The sequence below is a fragment of the Acinonyx jubatus genome, chromosome A2, assembly GCF_027475565.1.
Source record: "Acinonyx jubatus isolate Ajub_Pintada_27869175 chromosome A2, VMU_Ajub_asm_v1.0, whole genome shotgun sequence".
Classification (NCBI taxonomy): domain Eukaryota; kingdom Metazoa; phylum Chordata; class Mammalia; order Carnivora; family Felidae; genus Acinonyx; species Acinonyx jubatus.
This window is the reverse complement of record NC_069383.1, coordinates 48,307,208-48,326,741: the sequence shown is the minus strand read 5'-3', so window position 1 is coordinate 48,326,741 and position 19,534 is coordinate 48,307,208. Positions and strand designations below refer to the sequence as shown.

At 43.5% G+C, this 19,534-nt stretch overlaps 1 protein-coding gene across 9 annotated transcripts in view; it reads left to right on the top strand.

Moving 5' to 3' along the window:
• CREB5 (cAMP responsive element binding protein 5) overlaps positions 1 to 19,534 on the top strand; it is a 484,504-nt gene that overhangs the window by 211,035 nt on the left and 253,935 nt on the right. Inside the window, exon 1 of one of the 9 annotated variants that reach the window (XM_027075179.2) lies at positions 15,512 to 15,658. The exons of the other annotated variants lie outside the window; for them this stretch is intronic. The gene's annotated coding sequence lies outside the window, so the exon portion shown is untranslated. Of the gene's footprint in view, positions 1 to 15,511; positions 15,659 to 19,534 lie in introns of those variants that run through there. 9 annotated transcript variants of the gene reach the window in all.

The following is a 19,534-nucleotide window of genomic DNA, read 5'->3' as shown; positions in this document are numbered from 1 at the left end:
CTGAAAATGTCATGCAATGCCACGTTCCTATGTGGCTAGTGGCACATATTTTGACTTCTGGCTCCATCGGTGATTCGCCATGTTGGGCAAGTTACTTAACCCATCAGGGCTCAGTTTTCTCACCTGTAAAGTGGGATTAATCATATCTACCTCATGTGGGGGCGGTGGTCATTAAATAGGGTGATTATTTTTGCCTTGATAAATGGTGAGTTTTCTGAGTACTCTAAGGCTGCTTCACCATCTTCAGCTGATGGAGTAACTTTCTTTGGAAGTGGCAAGATTTTTAACGGCTATTATCTTTTCAGGACTTAGTATTTATCGTTGTCCCATAGACTTCAAACTTCTAATATAAAGGAATTGACTTTGAATGGTGACTTACAGGAACCAGTCTCATTGTTTTATAGTTACATATTGCTCCTTATTTTCTCTCTCACATCCTGGCACATGGTGGGTGCTTTTTTTTATAATCCTGGTTGATCCAGAGATCTATGAGCTTTGGATGTTGTGTCGGAATACTTGTTACAGAAGGCCTTCAGTGCATTCATTCTTAACTCTGGGAGAAAGGTCTACAACCTCAGATGTGTGTTCCAACCCGCCTTCCAAAGCTCTAGTACTTTCTTTCTTTTTTTTTTTTTTAACAGAATAGCAGTCCAGCACAGATTTCCTAGCATGCATGACTTTTTAATTTAACTTTTGCCCTAATAGACTTCCTGTGAGGTGATGCATACTCCATAAAACACAGAAGCTTCAGCAAACGGACACACACTTGCCTAGTACTTTGCAGTATGTTAAAAAAAAAAGGGGGGCCATATATTTTCTTAGGAAAACAAGTTTCTTCCGAGCACAGGTCTCCTAAGATAAACAGTGCGCTCTGGGGAGATGTACAGGATAATGCCCAGGCTCGCCTCTGCACAGCCCCAAGCCTGCAGAACTGTCATTTGGAAAGTACACTGTTGCCTCCAGAAGATATGGCCCTGAGCTTGAAGCAGAGGAGGGAGTGTGGGGGCGGGGCAGAAAGATCCATTAGCCTAGCTGGTGTGCAGAGGCGGCAAGACACAATATAAATCTAGGAGCGGCTCTGTGTGGTGAATGCCCCTGCCGGAGTTAGAGCAACAGACAAATTAGCATAATGTAATTGGTTGGCAGGGTCAGCCCCTCTCTGTGAGCATTAGCCATGCGGATGGTAGGAAGAAGCAGATAAAAGATTGGGGGGGGCAGCATTTTGTCTGTCACCGTGAAGAAGGAGCTTTCATTTCAGCACTACATAGATCAATTATTGCAATTCTGGAGACAGCCTTCTCTTCAAGTTAGTAAAGTTCGCATTTTTGAAAACTTCCTTCCTTAAAAACAGAATCTAAAAGGTCCACTTCACTCCTGCTGTCAAAGCCAAAACCCCAACCAAACAAAATCAAACAATATACGTTTAAAAAAAAAATAGAAGGAAGGTTTTTTCTTTCCTTTTTTTTTTTTCCTTCTTCTACTAACCTACTCACTCCACTGATTTTTGGCAGCTCTTTCTGGAACTTCGAGGACAACGTGTTATCTTTTGACTGGTATGTCTCCGGGTGATTAATTTGTTTAAATTGCTTCACTCGTTGCCTACTTGGTCTGTAAGCACTACCTTATCCTTTCGGAGGGACGCTAAGATATATTTCCTTGCTTCTGACCTAAGCATTAATTACAGGAGCCTATGCAGAAGAAGAGGCAGAAACACTTCGTTGTTCCCACAGTGGTGTTATACCTGGGCCATTCAGCTGCTCGTGTGATTTTCAGCAATGTTCTGAAGGCCATCCTGAAAAAACATAGACCATTCCCTGCTGCCGGCGTATATTTTTAAAATTCTCTTTTACTTCCTTTAGCTTAAAGTTTCTTTCAAACTTCAGGTGCCGACTTGAGCTAATCAACACTGTGCAGTAATTTCTCAGATCAGAGTACTTTGTCATCACCGGTTTGGGAAAACCTCCCCTTCGTTTCTCTCCCGGGTCTTCAGTTCCCACACCCATGCACCTCTCCTTCCGTAGCCACCTACTCCAAAATATTCATCGTGTGTTCTTCCATCTGCACGCATCCTTATAAAAACATCGTTGTGTGTGCTGTTGAATATCAACGCGCTATTCTGCCGTTAGTTTTCTCACGCGACACTGTTGTAAAGGTCTGTTCTTGTTGCACACTTCTTTGTTGTTGCTGACGGCTATATGGCATAACACATTTTGCTTTCCGTTTATCAGTTGGTGGCCTTTTGGGTTGTTTCCACTTTTCAGCTATTAGGAATCGTGTTGCTGTGAACACTTGGGTACACATTTTTGTATGGATATAGTCTTTGTTCCTCTTGGGAATGTACCTTGGCATGGAACTTCTGGGTCCTGTGGCAGCTCGATGTTTAGGGTTCTGAAGAACGGCCAGACTATTTTCCAAAGTGGCTGCGCCATTTACAAGCCTAACAGTTTGAGGGTTCCAACTAGGGTCCATTATTGCAAGGCCCGTCTATATCACTGGCCTCATATGGGGTCAGTGATCAAGACCTGGCGATTGGTGGGAGAGGGGATCTGCATGGAGCTTGTAGATGTGGGCTTCAGTCTCTATGACAATGGTTCTCAGCTAGGATCACCTTACCCCATCTCAATAGCTCAATTTTAGGGTTATTTTACAGGTAGTTGTCTGACCAATTTTGTCCACTGAAAATAACTGAGCTGGGCGGGATTGGGTGTCGAGAAACCTGAATTCAAGCCCTGATTTTGCCACTTATTCTGTGATATTGAGTAAATTGTCTGTCTTGGCTTCTTCATTTGTAAATTGCATGCGTATGGGGACCACCCTAGGTGCAGACAGAGCTGTGGGTGGGGAGAAAAGAGGGGCAGGTTGGGGGCCAGAGCTAGAGGCTAAAGATAGAGCCCTAAGGAGTTGAGGTTTGTTAATTAATTTAAACCTGACCTTCCAGGCCGTTGTGATTGTGCATTTGTCGAGGTAGGAGGCGACATCTTTATGAACTGATTTGTGACTATAAACAATTCAGTCATGTGGTATATAGACCTTCATCTGTATTCTTGTCTTGCACCCCCCAAAATAGAAGGGGGCTGGGTTGTAACCATGATCTTTGTGTAGACCTGCATGAGAATATAAGGACATATAGCCTATGCATATTTAATTTCCCTGAATTGATCCTGGTTGTTTTTCAGAATGACCACAGAATGACTATGATAGCATGTGATTCCTAATTCCCCATATCAACACCAACACTAATAATAATCCACATTTCTGTTTTATGCTGTTCTCATTTTAATTTGCATTTCCCTGATTACTACTAGTAAATTTGAACATCTCTCCATATATGTTTATTTGGACTTTCTTTTTTTTAAATTCCTATTCATATTTTGTATTCATTTTCTACTGGGTGTGCTATCTCTTTCTTGTTTATTCTTGGGATAAACAACATGTTGTGGGAGGGGGAGCCAATGATTTTTAAATTGTAATGGAGTCAGAAAAAACAGGAGCTTCTTAAGAAGTCAGCATTACTCTCTCTCTCTATGATATATATATCATATATACATATATATGTGTATATATGAATATATGATATATGATATATATGTATTTGAGATATACATCTATATGAGGAGAGAAAAGAGAAGTATATAGTGAATCATCTCCAACGTAGATTCCAAGCAGTCTACTCTTTATAATTACGTAGATTCAGAATGTGTCTTTCTAGACTGCTGCCTTTCAGTTAAGATCATGTCCTGTTGAGATCAGTCTTGCCTTAAACCCATGTGAGTGTGGAAGAGATCTCCCCTTCGCTCTCTCCTCTTTGCCCCTGCTCTCAGGAAACAATGTTTGCAAGAAGTGGCAAAGATGCTATTGGATATTGTGGGGCATTGCTTTGTTTGAATTGGGGGCAGGGAAGTGAAGGCCAAATCATTCACAATAATTTCTTCTGACGTCTCAAAGTTCTATGTTTGGCCAACATGACTTCCTCAGTCTCCCCTTTTGGAATAATATCTACTTGTAGTGTTTGTCTCTCCTATTTTATCTTTCTCTCTAGGTCAGGGGGCCACATTTTCCTTTAGTTTATATTGCCTCGTCCCTTAACAGTGAGTACACCAGTGATTCTCATCCCACGGAAGTACTACCTGCTCTGAAAGACTCATCTTTAGTTACTTGTTGAAGGGCTCCCTGACTGCACCAATCAACAGTCACCTTTTTATCCTCAGTTTCAGTCGGGACTTCCAGAGAAATAAAATCCATAGGAGATATTTGTCTGCCTCTCTATCTCTATCTCTGGACAGAGAGAGGAGAGAGGACGTAGAGATGGAGGAGAGGAGGGCCTAGGAAGTTGGAAGCTTATAAAGCAGGCTGGCAGACTGGAAATTCAGGGAAGAGTTGATTTTGTATTCTTGAGTCCAAGATCTGTAGGCAGGAAATGCAGATAGGGTTTCTGTTTTGCAGTCTTGAGGCCAAATTCCTTCTTTGAGAAACTTCAGTCCTTGTTCTTAAGACCTTCAACTGACTGAATCAGGCCCACTCACATTATGCAGGATGATATGCATTATTCAAAGTCTATTGATTTGGGGGCACCTGGTTGCTCAGTCAGTTAAGGGTCTGACTCTTGATTTCGGCTCAAGTCATGATCTCAACAGTTCGTGAGATCGAGCCCCGCCTTGGGCTCTGCATTGACAGCACGGAGCCTGCTTGGGAGTCTCTCTCTCCTCTCTCTCTCTCTCCCCCCTTCCCCTTCTCGCACTCTCTCTCAAAATAAATAAACTTAAAAACAATGTTTATTGATTTTGAAGTTAGTAAAATTTTAAAAATGCCTTCATAGCAGCATCTAGACTGGTGTTTGACCAAACAACTGGTCACGATTGTCTAGCCAAGTTGACACATAAAATTTACCATAATCCCTCAGGACTCTTGAACCACTCATTTAGCCTATAATTGTGTGCAGGCTAGTAACATCTCTTGCATTGTCTGCTTTTGGCATTTAACTTTGTAAGCATATAAGGATTGTCTTGCCAACTTCTTGAAGATAGGGATCATATCTTATACTTCGTATGGGTTTCCCAGAGTACCTAGTGGGATGGTACGCATGTCGGGTCCAAACAACTTAATAAGTATAAAATCATCTCAGTAGTTGTTTGAGATAAATAATATATGGATATCGAAATATAAAAGAATGCTTTTGTTTTATTTAAAAATAACCATAATCACTTGCTAATAGGCTGTGTGCACCTGTTGGACGCTCCACACTTCCCAAACTGTAGAGTCTGATTAGACAGAACCACCCTTGTTTTCTGTTCCACATTTGTTTTTGCATGGTATTTACTCTTTATCACAGCAACCACCAAAAATCCAGCTTTGCAAAGTTGTGATATACTCCAAAGGAATGTAGCGTGATCTAATGTTGAAACACTGACAACCTCGGGTTGTGCAGTATCCAATGGAGGTCAAGTATTGCCATGTTTCCCTCAAACTTGAGAAGCTCAGTGCAGCATCTGAGGCAGCTAGGCACACAGTTTGGGAACTGCAACTGTAGACATTAAATGTGAATTATTAGATCAAATGTTATAATCTATCAAATCTAGGAGGAGTGGGAATTTCTGATTTGTACTTAAGACTGAAATTTCTCGGGGCACCTGGGTGGCTCAGTCGGTTAAACGTCCAACTTCAGCTCAGGTCATGATCTCGCGGTTTGTGAGTTTGAGCCCCGCGTCGGGCTCTGGGCTGATGGCTCGGAGCCTGAAGCCTGCTTTGGGCTCTGTGTCTCCCTCTCTCTCTGCCCCTCCCCTGCTCATGCTCTGTCTCTCTCCGTCTCTCAAAAATAAATAAATGTTAAAAAAAGAAATTAAAAAAAAAAGACCGAAATTTCTCTTTGAGGGATCACATGCTAGGATTTATACTTGTACACCTGGCTGTTCTTCACTTCCGTAGGAAACTATATGCCTGTATTCAGGATAGCATTTGTCCCCTCTTCTCATTCCTGTCTTTTGAAATACATACAAGTTGCTATTTCTTTTGGTGGTTCCTCGCCAACGACTGTATTTGCCAAAACAGCCTGGTGAACAGCGTTGTTTACGCCATTGGATGCCTTTTGTTTTTGCAATGTCAACTGCCTGTTTTATTTTGGTCATTAACTATTATTAAGTATCCCGAGCATGAGAAACCTCATGTAGTGCAGCACCTACGTATGGGAAAGAGAAAGTGCTGTTGTCTCATGGAGGTTATACACCGTGGTACTTGTCATTTCTGATGGTTTGCTTCCGACCTTCAGCCACCTGTGAGCCAGCCAAGGGTCACACGAATTAAGACCCCAGAGGTATCAGCCACTTGGTTGGTTTCTCATGCCTGTTCTCTAGCCTCTGCAGTGGATTTTTAATACCTTGGCCTTGGGTTGCTTTTCTGAAGAAGTCTCATGACATCACTGAGCTTCAGGTCTGATGATATTTTAGTCCTACTTTATGTCTCTTTTTTTCTTATAAAGATTTTACTCCTGCTGCTTCTACTGTTGTTGTTGCTGCCCTTGATTCTCCTTCTTCTTCTCGTCCTCCTTCTTCTCTCTCCTTCTTCCTCCCGCTCCTCTTCTCCTTTCTTTACCACCACCTTCTCCTTCCCTTTGTTTTACTTATTAACACATCCACTCTTTTCCTTGCAATACTTTAGCCCTGAAGAGATTAAAAACACCAAGCCGTTGAATAAATGGTTATAGCAACTGGAGTCAGTCTCCCAGGTCCCTGGATCTAGAACATTTCTTCCAAAGGACGGGGAGATCAGGAATAGGAGCACTGGTTGTGGAGGTGGCTTACATCAATGTCCGAATCAAGATGGCCATCGTTGGCAATTTTTTTTTTTTTTTTGCTTTCCATCTTAATGAATGACTCTGTCAGATGCTGACCCTACTCGCTCACTTCTGTCCCTTCTGCCTTCCCTAACTCCTTTCCCGGAAGGGCCACCCCATTCCATCTCTCCCACCAGCGCCGTACCACCTTGACTTCTCCACTTGAATTTTGCATTCCACTTTTGACTCCAGCCCGTAAAATGTTCTTGTCGCCGTCCCCAGTCAGGTGGATGCTGCCATAACTCCTGTGTGATATCAATAACCCACGCCAGTGAAGCCAATGAGGTAATTTTCCCTGAAGCTCTAAATATAATTTAACAAGTTAAACACTGTAACATTGTGGTGAATGTGCTATTAAGGGACTGTAAATTGCTTACAAAGCATCAATAAACACAGTGCCCTAAAGCGAGGGGCTGTTAAGACTTTATAATCTAAAGCAGCACTTGGAGTATCACCCTGAGGCTTTAGCTTCACGTCAGATAAAACCAAAGCGGCTGAAGTCTTTAGTTGATGCCAAATGTACGTAGGAACACAACAAGCTTTAGGGGGTAATTACTTTTCAAGTGCTTGATGTGGATTTGCTGGGAAACACATCTGTTATCAAATTTGCCGATGATTAATATGATTCTTCCATTTCCACAGAAAACAGGGGAAGTCAAGTTGATGGTTACAAGTACCAAGCCAATTGGTATGTGGCCCTTATAGATTCATGCTGTGTCATTTTCTTGGGATAAGAACAAAAGTTTCAGTATAATCTACTGTCATACCTTGGGTTGTACCCTATAGGATTATGTGTGTCGAAAACTATTTTGTTTGGAATTAAATTATCTTCGGTATTGTTGAAAGGGTGCAGGGTTTTAAAAGCTAATGGCCTCTGTTGCAGGTGAAATAATTCATATTCTAGATTTTGCAAGGCCTAAAGCTTCTTTCTCCTTCCTTCCCCTTTCCCTGATGTGCACCCGACCATGGTCAAATCCTTTCACAGGACACACTCCTTCTGCAATTCCTTCCCAGGTTCATATCCTCAGCCAACTGGTGACTAACCCTTTTTGTGTTTTAACTGTTGTCCAGAGTATTTGGCCTAAAGTATTTGCATTTGAGTTCTGGAAAGCTCTTAGCATTTTACAAATGTTACCTCATTAATCACACAGCCATCAGACTGACAGTGTTTGCCTTATATTAAAAGTGGTGGAAAAAAGAAAGTTCCGAGTGGCCCAGAGACCTGACCAAGCTTGCATGGTGAGTTGGGGGTGAGAGAGAGAGAGAGAGAGAGAGAGAGAGAGAGAGAACTTATCATCTCAGGCACTCTTCCATCCCCGAGCCCTCACACCCTGTCACCGCCCAACACCATTCTCTGAGGGTAGGGCCTTTGGGTCTGCGGGATTTCAGGGTTACCTTTGTGATTTGGAATCGTTCTGTTCTTTACTTCGGACTAGCCGGCTGAGTTGTATTTTAAGGCTGAACAAAAAGCCCTTTCTTTTCTTCCTTCATAGTCGGGACCATCCCAAGACTATAGGGAGTTTCTATTTTGTGCTCTTGGGCTCTAGTATGAGATACTAATTCCCTGATGACAGACAGTAACTGTAAGGGAAGGACGCATCACCGGGGTTGACAACAACACGCAGGATGCTCTCTGTCCATCTACCACTGTTGCTAGGTAGCAACTCAGCTCTCAGCTGCGCAGGCTTGAGACTGTCCCTCTACCTTTCCAGCCTCCTCCTTCAAGCTGCATTCCGAGTTGTCCCGGGGCTTTGTCTGCTCATCGGGATGCACCAGGGTTTCTGCCGCCTGGGCGCGTGAGCAAAAAGGTGTTGGGAAGATGGTGGAAGGAGGGAGACGATGCAGGAATATTTGATCTGGGCTTCACAGCCCACTCGGGATGGCTTCGGTCCTGGGGCTCCAGGAATTCATTCTCTGTGGTAAAGTGTAAGGTGGACAAGAGCCAGGGAATCCCTCTTACACGAGGATTACTAACCCTGTTTCCAGCTGGGAAGCAGGTCACTGTCCAGGAGATGTTTCCATCGATGCTAGTCATCCAGGCTTGCTCGTTCTATGTCTCTAAGCACTGTGGGCACGATTCAGTTTTCTTTCCTGGATTTCCTCATACCAATAGGAGGCACTCCAAGTGGGCTACTTACGTCTCGATGACAAATGATAAAAACACTAAGACCAAGCAGTTTTCGAAACACGAACCGCTTCATCTTACTTGCGAGTGGCTGTAGTTAATTTCCAAATTCTGTAGCAGTGTGGGACACCCCCCTTCTCACCCGTCCCTAATTTATTTCTTAAAACCCGGTCCAAATATATCATGGGAGATGCACCATGACTTGCCTTTCTTTCAAGTAATGCATTTTTGTGTAAACATGTTGTTTATGAAAGAACCTTTTACGGATGCTTGGTGTTGCCTTTGCTCAAGAAAATACATTTTAAAAGAATTCTCCCCAGCCTGGCATGTAATGTTTCATTAGCCAACATAACCTTGTTTATTTGCTTTTTAAAATTTTATTTGGGAAAGGAAATCAATTTGCACCCCTGACATGCTGCCAGGTTCCTGTTTATAAGCACACAATAGGCAGCTCGGAGGGGGCAAAAATATATAGTTTATGATTTCAGCATTAAGTATGACGCAATCTGTGTACGAAACCATAGAAGCAATAGTGTTTTCCTGTCCCTGCAGCCATGCTCTGGAGTTTCAACTTTTTATCAGAGTGTTATCCAAGTGTGCACAGAATAAATGGTCCTAATTGGGCTGGGCACTTTAAGTGTGAGGGAGAATTGTCAGGACAAAGGGAGCTCTTTGCCGGGTTTTGTTTTTGTTTTTGTTGAGAAAGTACTTTGAGCAACTGGCGGGGACCCAGCCTTATAACTGTGCCGTGCTGGGCTTTCAGGAGGCTCCATGTGTTCCTTCCATGCAGTTCCGAATGACCTCAGAACTTCTGCTCTCAGAGATTCTGACCGGCCGCAGGGAGGCTGGTAGGGCCTGAGGGCCAGTGTGTCCATCGTCAAGGAGAATCCCTTCCCCTTCACTCCAGATCCCTAATGGTCATTCCGAGGAGATGGGCATCCCTGGACTTGACCCTAACTCTTGCCTCTTTTGAGTGCCTGCCAGTTTTTTGCGGCCCCAAGATGAAATAATTCATTACCTTATTAGTCCAATATATTGAGGTCTGAAGTGAACATGAAATAAAGTCACTTTTTCCACTTTACAGGGGTGAGCTCTAAAATCATTCATCGTAGCCAGAAGAGCACTGAATGAGGAATCAAAAGATCTAGCCTCTTGTCCTATTTCTTTGTCCACTTAGATGTGAACTACTGGTCTGGTCACATCCTCTCCTCTGGCCTCCGTTTTCTTTTCTGTTGAGTCAGGGAGTGGGATTAAAGGCTGTTGATGGGGACAGATTCTTTCAAATCTAAAGTTCTGAGAGCGGGTTCTTAGAGGTTTCATTTAAAAAAAATCTTTTCCTTGAGGTTGGAATTTCTTTTTGCCTGTTTTCCCAGCCTGCATCCAAGCTGGATCTCCTGTTTCGGGTTTATCCGTCCAAAGTCAAGGGACTCTATTCCTAATGAAGGTAGAGACATCATCCCTCCTTTTTCCTGCCCCAGTTGCCACTGTTTCCGTAATTATCTTAACTTCGGTAGATCTGCTTTTCTTTTGTTCCTTTTCACATTCCTATATTACCACTGAAACCTGACCATTAAATCCTGTACATTAAAGAGTTTGTAGCTCCGCTGGCCAACATCTCTTTGGTTACAGACACCGTACCTGGAGGCGGGACAGGGTCCCTTTCTATCCCTCCCTGCCATTCACAGCACCAGCCTGTAACCTTGGCCTCTTACTGAAGCCCTGGAGGGTTGTTTCCAGTTTTTTTTTTTTTTCAACGTTTATTTATTTTTTTGGGGACAGAGAGAGACAGAGCATGAACGGGGGAGGGGCAGAGAGAGAGGGAGACACAGAATCGGAAACAGGCTCCAGGCTCTGAGCCATCAGCCCAGAGCCTGACGCGGGGCTCGAACTCACGGACCGTGCGATCGTGACCTGGCTGAAGTCGGACGCTTAACTGACTGCGCCACCCAGGCGCCCCATGTTTCCAGTTTTTAAAGTGACTCTTTATTTGGCTGAGCATGCCATGAGCTCTAGATATGCTCTGTATTTGAATCTAGAATGTTCACATGAGTGAACCAGGGAGGGAGGGTGACTTGAGGGAGAGCTTGAATACAAGGGTAATCTTTCATTATTCATCTCTGCTAGTAATTAGAAGGCACTACTAAATAGATGTAATTGGATTGTGTCACAAAAATTAAGATAAAAGGCCATAAGCAATTCAACCTCTTTCTACCACTGGCCGAGCATTCCTCCCCCTTCTCAGCCTCCACTTGAATTTTGTTCAGCCAGTGGTAAGTAGCATTGTGTGTGTGTGTGTGTGTGTAGAAAGTTTCCCCAAATGTGGTCACCATGTGCCAGAAAGGTAAGTTTTCTGGATTCCCTCTACACAAAGTTACAAACTAGGGATGAAATAGGTCTTTTCTCTCTGCTGCCTCTGGAAGAGCATGAAAAAGGCCTTCAACAAGAAGAGTTCTTGATTTTAATGCCAGTCAATGGAAGGGAGGAGAGGAAGGCGAAAGAGGTTTGTTTTAACCTTGTCATCCCTTCTTCAGACATGGAGCCTCAACCTTCATCAAAAGTAGAGATATGACAGAATTTTAGAATCAGTCACCTGGGTGGCTCAGTCTGTTAAGCATCCAACTTCTGCTCAGGTCATGATCTCACAGTTCATGAGTTCGAACCCCACATTGGGCTCCGTGATGGTGGCATTGAGCCTGCTTGGGATTCTCTCTCTCTGCCCCTCCCCCACAATCACTGTCTCTGTCTCTGTCTCTCTCTCTCTCTCTCTCTCTCTCTCTCTCAAAATAAATGAATAAACTTTTAAAAATGCTTTAAAAAAAGAATAAATGGGGTAAAATATAAGACAAGGCGTCTATAAGGACCCTGAGGCTTTGGGGACTGGTTTTTCCTATGGCAGCAGAAGGGAGATCAGATTTATGCCTAAACATTGTCATTTCTTCTTTTTTTTTTTAAATGTGTATTTATTTATTTTGAGAGACAGCACAGTGGAGGAGGGACAGAGTGAGAGACACAGAATCCAAAGCAGGCTCCAGGCTCTGAGCTGTCAGCACAGAGCCTGATGTGGGGCTCGAACTCAGGAACCACAAGGTCATGACTTGAGCTGAAGTTGGATGCTCAACTGACTGAGCCACCCGGGTGCCCCATTGTCATTGTTTCTTAAAAAGGGAATGGAGAGTTAATTAGCTACCCACAGAAGTCAGTATTATGTGTAATTGCAGAACTAACTTATGGGCAAAGATGTTTAATCAAAGTGAAGATAAGAGATTCAAATATTTTGTGTTTCATCTTTTGCCCTGAACATGCCTTTTACCAATGGTTACAAACCTTTAAAATGGCTCTTCATTCTCAGATTCTATTTGACTTTTAAGAGCAGATTTAAATTTCTTTAATTTCATCTATAGCAGTTGGAAACTATTTCATAAAGCGATACTAAACTATATACGTGTGAAAAGACATCTGAGAAACATTTCTTTATACATGGGCTATCTGCAGTTAGACTTTTTAAAAAGTAACCAGACAACATTCAGATATTTAAAAAACAAAAACTTGGGGCGCCTGGGTGGCTCAGTTGGTTAAGCGTCTGACTCTTGATTTTGGCTCAGGTCATGATCTCTCGGTTCGTGAGTTTGAGCCCCGAGTCGGGCTGTGTGCGCGGACAGCATGGAGCCTGTTTGGGATTATTTCTCTCCCTCTCTCTCTGCTCCCACACTCCCCCAAATAAATAAATAAACTTCAAAATGAAATAAAAAAACTTACCTGGGGAGCAAAAATAAACACACATATATATTATCAGCTTAAGGACATATCAACACAAAGGGAAAGACATGAAGCCTGTCGTCCAAGGACTGACTTACTAAAGGCTCCAGCAGTGTGGGTGTGGTTCTTGCGTGGGTACCTGACTCTCCTGGAATCTCATCTTTATTTTAGATTTAGAAATATTATTTCTTAGTCTATCAAATAATCAGTGATTTGTCCCACCTTGAGGTTGTCAATAGAGCACAAGAGGATGAAAATGAAGATGGAAATACACAGGATGTCCAAGTGATCAAAGAGCAGGGACCCATAGATTTGGTGTTCTAATACAAGAGTGACAAGTTGCTGGGGGAGGTCATCTAGGTATAGACGTTTCATTGGCATTAGTGCTTCTATTTAGCCAGCCAACCCATAAATTCTGACTGTCTAGAGTAGAAAGCTGCACCTTCTACGTGTCCTCACTTTCCTGCCATGCAGTAACTTCGGTGGAAAAGAGACTTGAACTCCGCGCTGTCATGGCCCTATGGTACGGAGATAGCAGGTGCCAATTTCTTCCCTCTGTGACTCCCACATACCAAGTTGTTCTTCTTCCAAGCTCAGTTGTTTCACCAGGAGGAACGTAGACACATTGGAAGCTGTGGCCTAAAAGTGAGACCTTGTTTTGAGGGTGTGTAACTGGGTTCAGAGGAGCCGTGCCTGCCCCAGCTCATCTTTGTGGGGTGGAGCTGGGTTACTTGGGTGCACTGTGGGACAGGCTTCACTCTGCCTTGTATTGTTTTTATCAGTCCCATCATGATTTGTTAAGCACACGGATAAATGCAGAGCCAGTTCAGCTAGTGACAGTCCTGTCCTTATATGGTTTAAATTAGAGAGGAAATAAAGATACAGATAACATTTCTTTTTTTTTTTCAGTCATGGTAGGTGGGGTGGAATGCAAACTGTGTTACTGCGTCCTAGTGGGGTTTCTGATCTTTTGGATCTCTCGCATATCATAATGTGTGTGTGTGTGTGCGCGCGTGCGCGTGTGCGAACATGGTGTGTATACATATATAGAGAGAAAATATCTGGAGAGGTGTAGTAAACTATTAGCTTTTTTTTTCTGTATGTTGGGATGATGGGTGATTTTGTTCCTTCCCATGTATTGTTTTTCCTCACAAATTTTCTCTGATAAGCAAGTATATTGCTTGTGAAATAAAATAAATTTAATCAAACATACTTGTGCTAGATATTTTCTCAGTGTCCATCTGGGCCCATTTTCCCCCTATTCCACCCTGCTGTCTACCCTGAAAGGCTGACCTTTAACCTGTGTTTTCCTGTTGGATTTGGGCCAGTGGCCATGATGAACTACCACAGTAGGTTCCAGAAAGGGAGAAAAGGGGACCTGGGTGTCTATTCTCCCAGCTGCCTCAGTTAGTTGTCTTCTTTGACCAAAGGTCCCAGGTCCTGCCAGATGCCCTGTCCACACAGCTCTCTCCTCCCTGGTCTCCTGCTAACCTGTCTCTCTCCTGAGGTCTGGTAGCCTCTCCCTTCTCTCAACTCCTATAGGCCTAGGAACGCTTATTGGCCCCAGGGTACTGCAATGTGGCTGTGGCTTCCCTGCACTCTGCCCACACCTTTGCAAATAGTTTCTTGATTAATCAGTCCTCAAGTTACACAATTTCAGTGTGCTGTCTGTTTCCTTTTGGCATCCCAAGTGATATAGTAGTCAAATTTTCTAATTGCAGTTATACATTTATCTGCAGCAAGTCTGCCCAGAAAAACTAAAGCATCAGTTTCTTGGGGCGCCTGGGTGGCTCAGTCGGTTAGGCGTCCGACTTCAGTTCAGGTCACGATCTCACGGTGCGTGTCTCCCTCTCTCTCTGCCCCTTACCCACTCCCTCTCTCTCTCTCTCTCTCTCTCATTCTCTCAAAGATGAAACAACATTAAAAAAATTGTTTTAAATAAAAAAATAAAGCATCAGTTTCTTTCTGGGCTTAGAATTTTATCAATGCTGTGAAACAGTAGTGTCTGATGGTACAATAGAGTGAGATGAGATTTTAGAAATTAAGAAATGTGAAGGCTTCAAGACTGGTACAGAAAAATGAATTCATGACTTTTATTTTATTACTTTTTAAATTTTTAAAAATGTTTTTATTTAGTTTTGAAGGAGAGAGAGAGAGAGAGGCAGAGCATGAGCGGGGGAGGAGCAGAGAGAAAGGGAGACACAGAAGCCAAAGCAGGTTCCAGGCTCTGAGCTGTCAGCACAGAGCCCAACGCGGGGCTCGAACTCACGGACCTGAGCCAAAGCTGGACACTCAACCGGCTGAGCCACCCAGGCGCCCATGAATTCATGACTTTTAAAGAAGTATTTTCAAAACATGGCATCCACGGAGAAAGAGATAAGAGAGATTTCTAGTGGTTCAAAAAGAATAGTCATTGGATTTTGTGTCTTTTTTTTTTTTCTTTTCTTGCATATTGTCTTAAGAATAGGGATCAGAAGTAGTTTGGTGCTTTTGGATTGGAGTAAGTGAGGAAGGAATGGATGTCATGATGGGAAAGGATGAACTAAGTAAGGGAAATGTGGATTCAAGAAGTTGAGTTGTCACTTTAGAGTGGCCAGCCTCAGACATAAGGCTCATTGGGAGGTAACGTTTGAGCAGACATTCGGAATTGGTGGCAGAAGGAGATGTGAGAAGGAGAAGGAACCTTTTCAGGGGGTGGGGTGGGGAGGGGGGAGCAGCCAGTGCCATGGCTATTGTATGTCTGCAGAACATTGAGAAGGCCAGTATGTGTCTAGAGCAGAGCGAGTAAGGTTAGGAGTAGTAGGAAGTGATGAGGTCAGAATGGTAATAAGTGGTATAATGTAGGCTTGGGAATGTACATTGTATGTGCTGTAAACATAGAAACCGTCTATCTCATTGACCCCCATTGCACTTCTCTGGACTCCTAAGGACCCAGAGAACCCAAATGACTGGTAAGAACTCTTATTTTAAAATTTGCTCTTGGGGCACCTGGGTGGCTCAGTCGGTTAAGCGTCTGACTTTGGCTCAGGTCATGATCTCACGGTTTGTGAGTTCGAGCCCCACGTCGGGCTCTGTGCTGACAGCTCAGAGCCTGGAGCCTACTTCGGATTCTGTGTTTCCTCCTTTCTCTGCCCCTCCCATGCTCATGCTCTGTCTCTCCCTGTCTCTCAATAAATAAAGGTTAAAAATTGTTTTTTGAAAATTCGCTCTCAATATTCAGGAGATTTCCAGAGGCTTCTTTTGAGGACTGTTGCATCCAGTCGTGGCCAGTGCCCCGATGCACACAACAAGTGAATTTCATTTGGTATGGTCAAGGTAAAAATGTTATCTCTTTCTATTAGGATTTCATCAAATAAGACAGACTCAGTCTCTCATTGATTTCCTGTGTTGCATTATATCATTTGGGTTTTGGTCGAAGACTTAACAAACACCAGTCGCTGTGATTCAGTTTGCTTGGTAGCAATGGCAGGTGGAGGGTACTTGTCTTCTAATAAAACATCCACTTCCCTGAGTTAATATTGATCACTAGCGCAGCAGAGCAGTAACTTACGTTTGTGAAGGTACTGAACAATTTACAAAGCAAGGCCATTCATGGCAAGCCACCTGACGGGTTCCACCAGAAGTGAAACGAAGTGCAGGCACTCTTATTCTCTATTGTTTCGGAGGAGGAAGTCTATCTTGTAGCACATTTTCCTTCCCACTGAAGATCACATTTCTATTTCATGTTAAGAACGAGGCTGTTGCCAAATATTCAGGAATGCAGATACTCCACCAATGCTCCAGGCAGGGGAGTTTTCAAGCAGATTCATCTTAGCAGCCAGCCCTACCCTCCAGCTCTTTTGGCCAGGAGAGAAGAGCCGAGGAAGGGGGGGCTTTGGGAGAGGGAAAGGCAAAGTCTCTTCTCAGAACTATAGTAGATCATGAGCAGCACTGAAGAGAGCGCTACATTGGTATTTCTGGTCATTCAGCATAAGTATTTGATTCTCTTTGAAATGCTGAGGAAACAGACCATCAGCATCCTTGTGGTAGTTTTATATTCACCCTTACTTTTGGTAATTTCACACGTTCTGGTAAGGAAGGAAGGGAAATACGCTTAGTTAATTCTAGCATGGGCCATTTGCCCCGGGTGTGGCCATACCAGGTTCTTAGTGTGTCTCCTCAGCATTTCCCTGTGTGCTCAGTGCCTCTTTCAGGATATTCGCGAACCTTTTCTTCCCCCACGCTGTACAGAAGCGGGAGCCTGGCAATGCCATTGGTGCCATTCGCTTCCCTTCCCCATATACACCCCAGGACCCTAGTTTCTTGCTTGTTTGTAATCATTTCACTTTGTCTTCTCCTGTATGTTTTCCAGTTGCTTAGGGGGGGCCTGTCTTGCCTTACTTCAACCAGTGATTTGAATTGACCAAACGCATGGCAATTTGAGGAGACTGTTAATCTGTGTCTGGCCTCTGTTGATATGACTTATGAGGATTCAAGTCAGCAAATGTTATCTCTCTGTATCTCAGGCTGAAGACGACCGTGTGCCCAATGGGAGGAAATTGTAAATTGGTTGCTCTTTATTATATCATCACCTCAGAAATCCTAATTCATTTGTCCATTCGGTCACTGGTTGTCTAGTTCTGTGTCAGCACTGAGCTGGGCACTAGCAATAGAAGAGAAAATAAGACGGGCGCTTTCCCTTCCAGGAATTTATAATAGGTAACTGGAAATAATAATGATAAAAGTATAGGGACGCCTGGGTGGCTCAGTCGGTTGAGCGTCCGACTCTAGCCCAGGTCATGATCTCACGGCCTGTGAGTTCGAGCCCCGCATCGGGCTCTGTGCTGATAGCTCAGGGCTTGGAACCTGCTTCGGATTCTGTGTCTCCCTCTCTCTCTGCCCCTCCCCCGCTCATGCTCTGTCTCTCTGTCAAAAATAAACATTAAAAAAAATTTTTTTAAATAAAAAAAATAATGATAAAAGTATATATAACTGGAAATAGTAATGATAAAATAATAATAAAATGATAGTGATAATATATAACTGGAAATGATAATGAGAAAAATCACACCTTATGACACATGCTATAAAGGAAAGGTTCGGGGTACTGAGGTAGAAAATAGTAGGAGGGTTTTTTTTTTAGTTAGAGAGGTAACATTGAAAAGGTGATATTTAAGATGAACCAGAGGTTGAACAGAGGAAAGCGGTCTTTCCAAGAATGAGGGGATGTCAGAGGAGAGGAGAGCAAGGGTGGCAGGATAATACGTATGTTATTAAAGCTCTTTTCAAGTCATTCTGTACCTTAACTTCATAGTTCAAAGGAAGCCAGGGAATACTATCCTCATTTGTACTAGAGGATAGGATTTAGCTAAGCAGAGAGGAAATTCCAGGCCTGGGGAATGTACCTGCCAAGGTGTGAAGGGGAGAATTTGAACTCATGCGTTGCGCAGTGAGTAGAGAAGGGTGGTCGGAGCGGAGGGCTGGCACAGGGGGCAGGGGTAAGAGATGGGGCTGGATAAAAGAGCCTTTGAAGGCAAGGCTCAGAGTGGGCTTTCACGGTGTAAGCACTGGGGAGCCCTGGGAGGTTTTAGCGTTAAGGTATGACATTGGGAAAGTGCTGATTCATACCAATTAATTGGACTCTGCGGTCTCGAGTGGCCTGGGAGGGACCAGAAGGGTTGAAAGCCAGGAGAACAGTAAGAAGTTATGGCGTGGTCAGGGTGGAGGGTTATCAAACTGGAGCTCGTGGGATAGCAAAGAAAAGACAGATGTGGGAATCAGTATGAAGGCAAAATCAACAGACTAATAAGTCAAGCAAGATCATGTGCTTAATGGTGGAGCTCACATGGAGGTGCAGACCCATTGGCTAGCCCGTCACCCTTTAGGCCAGCGCCTAATCAGCTCTAGAGGGTGGGTCTCTGTTTCTGTTGCCTGTGTGAGTGAAGGTGTTTTTCAGATTCGTTTGGTTTTTATCCCTCTGTCTCCTTAGATTTCCATATTGCCTCTGAACTGTAGGTCTTCTGGGAAAGTTGGTTCTTTTTCTTTTCTCTTTTTTGGGAGCACTATAGTTGCACTCCCTACACGTTCATTCAGCAAACCTCCATGTGGCAGGTATTGTTTTAAGCCCTGGGGACAGCCACGTGAAATCAGAAACTGTTCCTGTTGTCAGAGTCTTCACAGCTAGAAGGGGAAGACCGATCTTAAAAATAAACAAATACACCAATGTGTTATCAGAGCCTTGAAAGAGGTATTTATGGGATAAAATGGAGGACCAAAGAGTGGTTAATTGCGTATAGAGGTGGCGTTACCATTGTTAATGATAACAGTAATGATAATTAAAGTAATGGTTACTAAAAAGTGTTGGGCATTTAATACGCCCAACATTGTACTAAGCTCTGCATTGGCATTACTTAACTAAATATTTATGAAAACCTTACCAGGTATGGTTGTTCCTGTTTAACAAGTGAGGAAAGTAAAGCAAAGAGACGCAATACACTTGCAGAAAATCGCCACCATTCATGCATTCACTGAAAAATTGAATTTATTGCATGTCTGCAAGGTGCATATCAAGGAGCAGACACTGGCTGTTCTCAGGTGAACCTGGCATATTCCCTGGTCCAAGTTTGCTGGAGGAAGTGCTTGTGGAAATCAGCCAGGCTCTTTAATGGCAATATGGAAAAGGTACCATGAGAGCACAAAACAGGGAGCAACTAATGGGGCCAGAAGCAGTGGGAGAAGGCTCCACAGAGGAGAAAGGTGCTGGATCTTGGATTGACTGCAAAGGTCAATCATGTGCAAAGGTGAAAAAGAGACATGAAATGGAATGAATAGTCAAGAAGCATTGAGGT